This window comes from Epinephelus moara, chromosome 2 (assembly GCF_006386435.1).
Source record: "Epinephelus moara isolate mb chromosome 2, YSFRI_EMoa_1.0, whole genome shotgun sequence".
Taxonomy (NCBI): Eukaryota; Metazoa; Chordata; class Actinopteri; order Perciformes; family Serranidae; genus Epinephelus; species Epinephelus moara.
This window is the reverse complement of record NC_065507.1, coordinates 29,130,947-29,140,053: the sequence shown is the minus strand read 5'-3', so window position 1 is coordinate 29,140,053 and position 9,107 is coordinate 29,130,947.

Here is a 9,107-nt window from a genome sequence, read left to right as displayed (position 1 = left end):
CAGCATATCTGCTACAAAATAATGTACAAATGTAATATATCTATGGTTTAGAGAAATGTGCTTGGAAAAGAACAAGCCTTCTGCTCTAAATGTAGTTTCATGTGTCGAGAGCATAGACTGTATAAAAATAATGGCTGTGGCCACCATGATGTTACCCATTGGTTTGTGGACTACCATTTTGAAGCCTTCAGGTCGGCATTTTTGCCGTTGCTATCTTGGATTTTGGGGGCTAGAAATGACCAAATTTGGATGAGAGGGTGGAGCTGTGGAGGAGCATGGGGCTGATTTGACTCCTAGACTTTGGTGGCACCTCGAAGGGCAGCCTGTCATTTAAAACGGCCCTGCTCTTAATTATGCATAACTTTAGGCCGTAAAAAATGTTAACAGGTAACGTATATAAAAAATCAACCTTGCATACAGTTGTCATGAATGTGGAAATTAGCACTTGAAACCAAAACCACTTTGTGTATCAGGCTGTAGATGTGTTTATTTCTGCTGTAAAGTTACACATTTTATCACGGAGGTTCATGGGTATGTACTTGCTTTAGAGCCGGCCTCAGGAGGCCATTCCAGGAACTGCAGTTTTTGGTGCTTGCACATTGGCTTCAATTTTTAGCCTTGGAGCCACTTGGTTGTGAGAAGTGACTCAATATAAGCACACATTTAGCTAGTTGCTTCATAAACAACATCAGATGTAACGAAACAGTCATGCAGTACATTTTAGAGCAGTTAGGTCAACAGTGTTCTCCCCATTACACACCACTATTGTTATAAACATACATATTAGCTGTGTTTTCTTTCTCTTCGCTTTACAGATAGTCCAGTCTTCAGAGCATTTTAAGCTGTTAACTACAGGCCACAGGACAAAAACATACACATGAAGTAGTCTCGCAACGCTAAGGGATGTATCATCCTCAGCAAATGGCTACATGTTGGGGAAAAAGTGAGTCGACAAACTTCATTCTGCATTCGGACCAATCAGGATCCAGTGCTAATTAAAGACTGGTCTTCAGTACTCATCTCTAATTAGTAGTGATATGTGTCATGCAAGGTATGTGCGTGTGTATGCATGCTTGTGGGCAGGCTTGTGTATGAGTGGCATGTGCATTCCTTCATCGTGTCTGTGTCACATTGTTACTTCTGTGCCGATGGCTGTTTTGGTCCCTCCGCATTGTTTGTCAAGTCAACCAGTCAGTGCATTTCAGCTGAAGAGGGCCAATAGATTTGACAGTCTGCTGAGAATGTAGCCGCAGCAGCGATACAGAGTGTTCCTCCAACTTTTTGCTGGCCACACCACTTGATTGTTATTTTAAAAAGAAAACTCAGCTCTATCGTGGTGCTGCACATTGTGGTGCAGTTGGGTCAGAGATACAAGTCTAGTGTTGAACGGTAATAAAACAAAGAGGTGAGACCCGAACTCAGTGGAGGCTGACTGAACGGAGTAGGAAATTGTGTGCCGGGATCTTCAGCAGCAGGTCCATTGTGGTGAAATTCTGCAGCTCCAGGAAAAAGTTCCACCTGATGGAAATAAATTGGCTGGGGGAGTCAGTGCTGAGCTGGAGTCTCTAAAGACAGACCCATGTTCTAAATGGCTCAATTTAGCTTTTGTGGGAGCCAGGAACCAGAGCAGGTCACTGCCCCACAACCCGCCACAGTGAAAATCAATAGGTAGTTTCAGAACAAGGGGCCTTATTAAAACAGGTCCTTTTTCTGTGAGGTGTTTGGATGACACTGTCTTACAGAAATCATTAAGCTCAGCTCAAACTGCTCACCACGTTTAAATTGTTGCAATCCCTTTTGACCCACACATCCTCTCTTGTTTTCTCTTATATCCTCTTTTTGATCCTGAAGATAGTAGGAGTACAATTACAATCTGATGTAATTGTAGGATACCAGAGACTCTATAGACATGAATTTTGCCGTTTATAGCTAGAACACAATAAGGAGCTCAAAACAAATCCTATAGGCTCTCCTCCACATACAGCTGCAATAAATATCAACAAAAATACATCCAGGAGGAATAAAAACAACATGAATAGATTGATTTACAATACCACAGACTATGCTGCAAGTAATGTTTATTTTGATTCTTCTTGTCTCATATTGTGTTGTTTTTTAAAGTTGGCAAATATAGATGTTTTCTATCACCTCCTCTCTCTCTCTCCTCTGTCTTTGTCTCTCTTTCTGTTGTAAAGGTAACAACCTCATGCTTTTAGAGCAGAAATGACCTTTTCGATTTTATGTGTTAGACCTTAATGGCACACAGTAAAGTCTCAAGGCCAGCAGCACTGCACAGCAGTGTAGTAAAATCCAAATAATGTTGTTGACCTAAGGCCGCATGCCCACACTCTCATTCTGTTTACCGCCTGGAAGGCTGTAACACTGGTCACAGCAACAGTGGCAACACCCTAAACATGGTCAGTCATGAGTCTTGAGCAGCTAATATTCTTCTTGATCATTTTAAAACTAGGTTATTTGAGTTACAGTCTCACAGCAGAACTTATTCACCCCCATACCACTGCATTGCGATTTTCTTTGTTTGGATATACCTCGGATCTGAATTTATGATTCACTCCTGCAGGGAATGCATTTATAATTTATGGTTGTGTATTGTAACACTGTCGCATGTTCCTGCTTCTGTTTTGTTTTGTGTTAACTGTAAATCAAAACAAGCAAAGAGATGCATCAAAGTGCCAAGCTAGTGCCTTACATTAGCTCGAACCCAAACATAGATATATGTAATGACAAATATGTGTATTAAATGATACACATACCACGGCTGCAAACTTGTGCTTTTTGCCAAAATTTGAAATATTACACGAGTTGCTGCTGCTGAAGGTGCCTGGAAAATTTTCCTAAAAAGTAAGCAAAAGAAAGTGTATGTGTCTGTTCAAGAGCGCAACAATATCATGTTATTAAAAATGCACGGATAAATCATGCCAGTTAGTTGCCGCCTCCCTCCTGATATGGCATCTAAATTAATTTGTATGCTCTCTCCCTACACACTTTTTCTTATCTGCTGCTGTTTTCCTCCTATCTTTCTTAGGTTTAACAGTGACCAGGGTGGTTATGATGATCAAACAGAAGTGTCTTTGATGCAGCTTCTAATCAGTAACCAACCAGAAGCCAAACATAAATTTGAAATCATTCAACTTTTATGACATGTCTCTACATGCCAAAAAATCAGCGGGCAGCTCAGAAGTGCTTGTGCCATAGCAGTTCAGACTTGTTAAGGGTCAACACTGTGAAGGGAGGGGCAAGTTGTTACGCAGAGACACAGAGTAGGTGCCAGAGAGCAAATGGTGTCGAATCTGGTTTATGTTGTAACAACAGAGAGTTATCCAGAGAAATCAGCATCTAATTTTATTAGTCCAGATGTGGCCATCCTGCAGTTTTGTGGTAAAAACCAGATGTTTTTTCCACACTTTCTCTAGTAGGAATTGACTTTGCACTGCTTATACACTCACAGTATGAAAGCAATTGACCCATCTTTTCAGATTTTTTGAAAAACATTTCAATTCCAATGAATTTTGGTAGATGGGTCGTAGTGAAGCTGCTGGATTTTGGACACAATTGTCCCCCTGTCCTCTAGCACCAAAACTGGTCTGCGGCCCATTGCAGAGTCAATTAGTCAGTCACGCGTAGACATACTCAGTTTGTGTCTGAACGCCTGGTTGAGTGTGGCTTGATGAGGCTTTCTGCTAGTGCTAGCATAAGAGGCTGGGCTAGCTTGAACCTCCAAGTTCGCCGCTAAATGCTTTGTGTTAAGATGATATTTCAGGCTTGGAATACTATTCCTTACTGCAGAAATTGCAGAGAACTGTGCTCCTATCAACAGTTCCATCTGGGGCGATTTTTTTAAATGTAAATGTTCCTTTCTGGGGGCCAAGCATGGGACAAAGCCACTGTGGCCTCTAATGACGCACTGGGTCAAAGGGCACCACAGAACAAGATTAACCAGCGTTATTTTTTTAACACGTAATTTTTTTCTGCGATTAATTCATAGAAGTTAATGCATTATATTAAAGCCCCAATATATTATGATTACATTATGATTAAACTCAACTGACACTTGTTGGACTGTCTAAACTGAACAGAATGATCAGTGGTGGACATAGCCAACCGCGCATATTTATTATTGTTGCTTGCTTTATTTCTGTTGATTTCTCATTAGTATTTATTAGTAATAAGTACAGCAAATATAAAAGATAACATTAAAATGTCTTTCATTCCTATACATTGCTTTGTCTTCACTGGACACCTTCAACTGCAATTTGACATGAGAAATTAACAACTGGTGGAAATGTGGATATACACACTGATACAGTAGTAAAAAAAATGTGGATTCAGTCAGTGTAGTAAGTAGAACAAATGTTTGAGGCAGAATTTGTACTGTGGCTGGGATAAAAGAGAGCGCGAGCATCTACTGTCTGTTGTAACGGCTTAGAACTGAAGAAAGAGCTATTCTTGGAGGAAGAGAGACCGTATGATACAGTGTGGGTTGAAAGTAAGCCAGATTAGACAAGAAAGGCGATGGAAAACAGTAATTTAGTGCTGCATTAAAACAGATTACGGAATGTGCCAAAATGCTCTTTTATGATTGCTTACAACTTTGATGTTTACCAGCTTCAGTTAATGTATGATTTACAGTATCTGTGAAAAATAACATCTTTGATGGATGTTAGATTTAAGCAGAAACGCGGTCTCGCTAAGCTTCCCATTGTTTGGCCTCATTCTATCACCTTTTACTGTGCTCTGCCGCACAAACAAATTAGAGGAAAATGCAGCATTGCCTTTTCTCCATGCCATTTTAGTATGTAAATGAGTAGTTTGACTAATATGCTTTGTTTCCTTTTCCAATTAGGCACCCTGTTTGCTGCATAAAACACCCAAAGTTTCACAGCACCAGTCAGCACATGTATAACATGTTGAGTTGTTTACAATATTTAAAATACAATAAACCACCATAAATAAAATGGAATTATGATTAACACGCCATGTAACCATAAAGCATTTTAAGTACCAATGCAGCATTTTAGCATTGATGACATCATGGATTTATGGGCTGCTATTTGAACAGCCTTTGTGTATTCATAGCTTTCAGATCTGTTTGGCTTAATGCCTCAGTGCTGCCGGCAGTATTTGTGGCATGGTGCGAAGTCTTCTTCAGTGCTCAGACTAGGCCTGTAATGGCTCTGTTGGGACAGAGCGAAAGTGCTTCTTCAGCGCTCATTAATGGAGCAAATTGAACAGGTCTCCTGGCCTACCTCTATAATGAGGGCCCCCTCTTCTCTGCCCCCCACTCCCACCATCATCCTGCAGTCTATTGTTCACCTACAGTTAGGGTCAGAGCTGCCGAGCGGTAATTGTATCACTCTGACCCTCTTTTGGTTTTTATTTTGTCACAGGGACCTGCTCTTTATTGGGTGCAGGCCATCCCTCAGGTTGTAAAAGCCACAGTGCCCCTCCTCCCATACCTAGGGACAGGGGTGCTGCCTGCATGCCTGCCAGCGATCAATATGCCACTGTCGTTAACTGGATTTGTTGCTGTGGTGCTTGCTTATGAGGCAGCAATTAGTGTGAAGTGGCAAGGCCAGGGTACGAGGCTGTGGCCATGCGAGGCTTGGCCCTGGGGGATGGAAATGTCAGGTGCACGAGCCCAGTTTCATTAGGGCCTGAAGAGACTATGACGATCCATACTGTCTGTGTAATTCATTCGGCCGAGGGGGGTTAGAATTATTTGTGGGAGACGGTTAGCAAACACAGAGAGAGGTCACAGGTTAGGAGTAGCTGTGGAAACTTGCTCGCTGTGAAATCCACTTACACCCTGTGGAATCCACTTACATGCCTCCATTGTTTTATCACCACATCAGTAGTTTGAGGGGAGCTTAGCCTGAATGACACATCTGAGCTGCAGCCTCTTGTCATGTAACAACTCAAAATGAAATCAATCTCTCCTTCAGTTTAGGTGCTTCAACCATAAATTTATTCTGATGTTTTAGAGTAGCGTTTGGCCTTCCTTAAACATTGTCGCCTTCTGCTTGTATTGAAGGCATTTGTTTTGTTTCTGTGTGTGTGCAAGTTCATGTCTAAAAGTAATTACAAGCCAGCGTGTTGTGTCCAGCATCATCTGTGCCGGACCATCACTCAGCTCAGATTGGTGACATTGAGGCATTTATGGCGGTTGGGATGCCCGGGGGCCCCCCAGTGTCTGGATGTTTTTCTCCCCCAAAAGGGTCATGGTGTCCCTGGTCAAGCATGTGGAAGGGGTGCCCTAATGTGTCATTTGGGATCGACTCTGACCTAAGGCTCTAAATCACTTTCCATTTTGGGGGGCAATTGAGTTTGAACCTCTGATGAGCGCTGCCTCCAATTGATCGTGTGATAGCACTCAGCATTCAGGGGCGGGGCCGTCTGTTTAAGTGGAAGACCCCTCGATTTTAGAGTCCATGTGTTTTATTCAGTACAGTGGTCACGATCAATCCAAAAGGTATTGATGGATGAGAGCCAAATGTAAACAACTGCTCTAGAGTATACACATTTAAAGTTGTGATTTGTCATCAGCTTTGGTAAACTTATATTAGGTTTATGTGGTTAAAAGAGCTTACTACAACAGTTTGACTATTTGTTTTTTAAATCACAGCCACAGCAAGTTATCCCAAATTGCTCCATGGAGCAGTACAAAACAACTTCGCAGACCACATTTTAGTTTCTGGCAGTATGGGACAGCAGATGTTCAAATCGTCCCAGGCCACAGGGTTACCAAATCTGAATATTGAGATTAATGTTTTCCCCCTCCAAACACCTGACTTGAAGGTGAGGAGCAAAGTAGACAATTTAAAGGACGTGAGGGGGTAATATTGTTTTTCTAGTCCTGATTACAGCCAGTTTACAGTGTACGGAGGGGACAGGGAGATTGAAAAGGTTTCAGCAGGGACGGGAGAAGCGGTGAGAGGAGCAGTTTTAATTCTGGGCTCTGTTCCAAAAATGAGTGCATAGTTGAGAGTTTAATGGGGTACATATTTTGAGTGCAATCTTGACTGTGTGCAAAAAAGAAACAGCCTTTTAGCAGATACAAGCTGAGTTTTATTTGAAGCTGTTTATACACAGTCATATTGGAAATGAGCTTTAGCAGCAATGAGTACATGATAATGTTCAGTGGTAAAGTTTACAGGACAGCATACCGAGCGCAAAGAACATGTATTTAACATTATACAATATACTGTATATTTTATTACGAGTAAGACAGACACTCGTCCACAGGGCAAACAAGTTGTTAACACATTGTGAAGAACAAAGTATGATGACAGATCTCTTGACTGTAAGAAATCAGAGTGGAGAGAATGAAAGTTGAGTCTATTTAATGGTTCTGTATGAAACTTTCAGAAAATCCTTCTTATTAGTGTTACCTCTTTTGGTCCGCACAGACCTTATGATATGGGACCCTGAATTATACGGATTTACTGTTTATCAGACATCAACAGAGACAAGAAAACAAGTTTTTCAGTCACGTTATAACCTGTTCACCCACTGGCAATAAAAAATAATTAATACTGGTAAAGAAGTTACATACAGAACCTTTAAGATTGCAGCCCAAAGTCCTCCTTTCATCCCAATCCTCCATCTCAGACCTCAGAGTTGTCAGCTGCCCAGTGAAGTTAGCACAGAAGAATTCAATCACCGCTCACCCAGTCACCTTTCCATGACTGGGTGAGTGGCTGCTTTGCAAACCACAAGTCAGTTTCCATCTATAGTGGGCAGACAGAAAGGTATGACACCTGTACCATGTACTGCCATCCAATATAAATGCAATTCAGTACAATAAACACTGCCTCTAATAGAGAGATACAAACTTTGTGAAGCTTGCAGCATAATGCCATTTCCACTGCTGTACATTTGCCGCCTGCTAGCATGGAAAATAAATTGCATGACTTCCAGCAATTGGATAAGCTAGCAATCCTTAAATACTGTTTATTGATCGCATGCCACAACTACAGAAGGTGGTTTAATTAAACTCTTAGTTCAGGCTCACACCCAGTCTGCTTCTAACAAAGAATACGAAACATTTACAGCAGCTAATACAATGAGATGTCTCGGTGATATTAAACAGGAATAGCTGGTAAGAAAAAAACCCTATTCTGTAATGTACATATTGATTCATTTACAGTATGGGTTATAATAACATTCAAGAGTTAGGAGTAATAATGCTGATGCAGTTAAACATAGTATGTCAACACAACCAATTATTGACTGACAGAAAATGTAAACATTGATTATACTAGTGCATATGTGCTAATGTAAGTGGGACAATGCTAGCACAGTATCACCAGTCACCAACAACTGATCTGAGACCCTTTCCAATGTAATCTTGTTTTCTTTTTATTAGAAACACATTTATTTAATTGCCAAAATAAGCACAGCATTGTAAATACACAGTGCATATACTGTCTTTTACGTGGATTTAATAATGTGAGAAAGTCAACAGGGTAATAATGGTATTTATGATTACACAGTGCATCTTGGATATTTAAATTTGTTGTGCTTCCTGTCTTGTAAAGTTTATTCTTTCCAACAACACTTAAAAATCTTGCGCCTTGATTGAGGATGCTCATGCCAAGTCTTGCGGAGACTTGGCAATTCTTTGCAATAATGGTTTTTTTTTTCACGAGGGGGGAAGGAAACGGCTATGAATACATGATGTTGATAGCTTAAATAAATCCATTAGTTTGGGTTACTTGGGTGTTTATGAGACCAACTGTGCCTTTTTTCAGAATTTCCTGCAGGGGTAATGAAAATAACTTCCCATTTTAACAGCGACTGTTGTATAGAAGATTGAGACAGAGGGTTTCCTCGTGCCAAATATGAAGCCAGTCTTATCAGACTTTATAGTCTGGTCAGTTGTGCAGGACACAGGGATTTACAAACCAAAGGAGACACCGCCTGCTCAGAGCCTTGCTAATGATGTCCGAAGCTGTAGGTTTGAGGAGGAGTACTGGAGAGAGGAAGGACAATGTCCTCACTGATAAGGAGGCTGGAGAGATACTTGAGATGCTCTTGTCCTCCCTTCCTCTCATTCCCTCCCTCCTGACTCATCACAGCTTGAGTAT